This window comes from Peromyscus eremicus, chromosome X, assembly GCF_949786415.1.
Source record: "Peromyscus eremicus chromosome X, PerEre_H2_v1, whole genome shotgun sequence".
Classification (NCBI taxonomy): domain Eukaryota; kingdom Metazoa; phylum Chordata; class Mammalia; order Rodentia; family Cricetidae; genus Peromyscus; species Peromyscus eremicus.
The window spans coordinates 46478804-46482809 of record NC_081439.1 but is presented as its reverse complement, the minus strand read 5'-3'; the positions used below and the strand labels follow the sequence as shown (position 1 = coordinate 46482809).

At 39.8% G+C, this 4006-nt stretch overlaps 1 pseudogene; it reads right to left on the bottom strand.

Moving 5' to 3' along the window:
* Positions 1-769: 769 nt before the first annotated feature.
* LOC131899379 (fructose-bisphosphate aldolase A-like) lies at positions 770-1690 on the bottom strand (annotated as a pseudogene).
* Positions 1691-4006: the final 2316 nt, after the last annotated feature.

Below are 4006 nucleotides of genomic sequence, written 5' to 3'. Positions count from 1 at the left end.
TTTGATGTAGTTGAAGACTAGATAGTTATAATTTTCCTTGGTTATGATAAAAGATAAATTAGGTATGAAACTTTAGACTTATAAATATAGGATAAAAGATAATTTTTTTCTTTAAATTTTACAAAATACAAATAGACTAGATATTGTAACTGTAATTCTTGCTTGATAACTGGTCTATTATATGTAATTTTACTATGTTAAAGTTAAAACTTTCCTTTTTGATTAGACAGAAAAGAGGAAGTGCTGTGGAATGTCATTCTGTATGCTGTGAATGTGTGTTGCTCTGATTGTTTGATAAATAAAACCCTGGTTGGCCAGTAGCCAGGTAGGATGTATAGGCAGGGCAAGCAGACAGGAGAATTATGGGAAGAGGAGGGCTGAGTCAGGAGATGCCAGTCAAACACAGAGGAAGCAAGATGACAAGGCAGAACTGATTAAAGGTACCAAGCCACGTGGCTAAACATAGATAAGAATTATGGGTTAATTTAAGTATAAGAGTTAGTCAATAATAAGCCTGAGCTAATGGCCTCTTGTAATTAATGTAAGCCTCTCTGTGTTTATTTGGGCCTGAGCAGCTGTGGACAGGGCAGGGTACAGGAAAACTTCCAACCAAAAGGCTTTGCATTTTCCTTTTCCCCATAGACAACACCACACACAGTCATGAGGGCAGCATAAGAGTGATGGGAAAGAGCCTGAAGGCCCCCTCTTCAATATCAAGAGGGTAGGCAGACCCTGGAATGTCAATGGGGCAGCCTTAGATCACCTTTGCTTAGTAGGCATGGTTAGAGATGAAGAGAGATTCACTGGTTCCTGCTCCAGACTAACCACTTGGGGTATACTTTCATTGACAAGCGAGGCTGTTGGCAATGGCTCGCTTAATGTACTCCACCTGGGCAGCCTTCAGAGTGATCCCAGGGACAGCAGGGGGCACTGTGCCACGAAGTGCTGCGACAGTTGTCATGGCAATCTCCTCATTGGAAAATTTCTGGGTACAGGCATGGCCTGGGGTAACCATGTTGAGCTTCAGCAATGTGTCTTCCAGATAGACATGGTGGTCACTCAGAGCCTTGTAGACAGCAGCCAGTACCTTCTCAGTTACATACTGACAGTGCTTTAAGTCATGGTCTCCATCAGGGAAGATTTCAGGCTCCACAATGGGTACAATGCCATTCTGCTGGCAGATGCTGGCATAACGGGCCAGAACACTGGCATTTTCTATGATAGCAAGGGCTGAGGGAGTATGTTTCCCAATCTTTAGCACACAACACCACTTAGCAAAGTCAGATCCATCCTTCATACACTGGGCACAGTTTTTAGACAGCCCATCCAGCCCTTGGGTGGTGGTCTCGCCATTGGTTCCTGCCAGGGGCACCATGCCTTTATCTACCTTAATGCCCACAACACTACCCTTGGACTTGATAACTTGGGTGAAGGAACAGTGTTTTGTGGAAGAGGATCACCACCCCAAAATGCAGAGATTCACATGGTCATCACCAGTCAGCAGCAGCTGATAGAAGTGTCTGTTCTCTTCGGTGCTCTCAGTGCCCATGGACTGCAGTCACTTGGCAATGCTTCTGATAGACTCATATGCAGCCAGGATGCCCTTGCCTGGAGCCACAATTCTATGAGCGATGTCAGCCAGCTCCTTCTTCTGCTCCAGGGTCGGTGCTGGGTATGGGTAGCGCATGGTGCCAGTCTTAGCACGTTCCTGGCACAGGAGGGAGTGGATCTGCCAAGTACAGTGGTGGGTAAGTGAAAGGACTGATGAGCAAATGCAGCTAGAGTCACCAGAACCCTGTTCTGCAGTGAGTTCCAAAAGAACGCAGCCTATTCAGCTGAGGGGGGTCGGGGGGCGGGGAGGCTTTGCATTTTTTTCTGTTATACATCACCATACTACAGACTGCTCTTTGGAATAGAAGGTAAATGAATAGCAAATAAATTTTCATCTACACATTATAGTATTTCTCTTTTGTCCATTGAGTCATTTGGGTTCTTTCCTATTTCTTTTACAAAATTGGGTGTATGCTTCATTGATTTTGGAACTTGTCATCTATAGATCCTTTCACTTTTCCTTTAAGCATGCATTAAAGTCAAATAGGTTCTGAGTAGTCTTTCATCTACATGACAGTTATTATTTGTTCCTGTTATCCCAAGCCAATCAAATTGTCATCTTTGCATTAAGAGTTGAGTTTTGCTCAGAACACTTTACACCCCTACTTGTAAGTTCAATAAAAGTTGGAAAAGCTATGACATGACTTTTGACTGCTGAATCTCAGCCAAGAAAGCCAATTAATCTGATTATGACCCATGGAAAGTTACAAAGACTGAGATAAATACATTGGACTAGTTAATATAATGAAACTCTCAAGATACAAGATAAATGATTGCAACAATTAGATAGATTTTATTTTCTGTCTTTTCAAGCCAACTGCTTTTATAACCTAATAACATATCCTACTGATGAGAATATTTTCTGTATGGAAAAATATTCTTCTGTTGGAAGAGAAAAGGTCACATCCAGTTTAGAAAAATCATTTTGAAAGCTTTGGTATTTATTTGTTCTGAGAAATGATTCTTCAGAGTACACTGGGAGCTGCCTGTCAATAGGTGCTCTTGTATTCTCTTTAACAACAGGCTTCCATTGTTTATATACCTGATTGAGGGAATAAAGGATTCATGCTTGAGAGGGTTATATAGGGTACATAATATAGATATAGCAGAATGAGTAATAGTTATTCCCTGGCTACTGTGCGTGTCTGTGTGTGTATGTGTGTGTGTGTGTGTGTATGTGTGTGTACTTTGTTTTGTTTTGTTTGTTTTTGTTTCATTTTTTGAGACAGGTTTTCTCTCTGTAGCTGTAACTATTCTAGAACTCACTCTGTAGACCAGGCTGGCCTTGAACTCACAGAGATCTGCCTGCCTCTGCCTCCCCAGTGCTGAGATTAAAGGCATGTACCACCACTGCCAATTTTTTAACACTATTTTTACATTTTTTTACTGGGGATGATAGATGATATAAAAGAAAGATGTTTTCAATCTATTATTGTTGTTCTTGTTATTGTTGTAGATGCTGTTATTACCCTGTGATAAGAAAGATGGTTCTGTTTGCCTAATATTCCATTCATTTTCATTTTCTTCTAACAGTCATCCTAATGGGTATGGGGCCCTACACTACATTTTTAACCTTCTCACAGTTTGTAGAGCTGAAAAAGACTTCTAATAATAAAATACATGGTTTTCCTTTCAAATTGCCGCATAAAACATGTACTACTTCTTGAACATTCATTTTACTTATACTTAAGAGTTAAATATTGCCTAATTTGAGGTTATATTTCTTTGTTGCATATCATACTCTATTGAAGATAATAAGGCTACTCAAGATAATGATGAAAACAATGATTTTAATAGGCTTATTTCTTTATTATAACATACAAGCCAAAACATTGAGGAATTGTGAGGAAGAGCTAGGGATATAGCTCAGCAGTAGGACACTTGCATTGAATGCAAAGTTCCAGATTGTCCCCCCACCACACACACATACCAAATAATTGCATTAGAGAAAAAACAGAAAGCTGAAAATTATAGATTAGGAAAGATATCAAACCAACAATGAAGCCTTTCTTTCCACATAACATTTTAATGTTGGAATTACTACTAAACAAATGAAATGTTTATTGTATTTCTTTAGTCCTAGCCTCTCTGTTGAGGACCCAGATAAAGTTAAGATAGCTGCTTTAGAAACAGGAGGAATAAAAACTTTAATTGTTAGGAGGAATCCACTCAGTCTGGCGCCAGAAATGTAGATATCACTTCCAAGTTCCTCCCGCAGTGATTTGCCTCTGAATAACATGTCTTTTGGCCCACAGGTTCTCCAACTTTCCAAAACAATGTGGGTAGCTCTAGCTCACATGTTCCAACACATGAAACTGGAGGGACATTTCATATTCAAATGATGACGCTATAGAATAAAAGGAATCAATACAAAATATTCTCTTAAATTCTCATC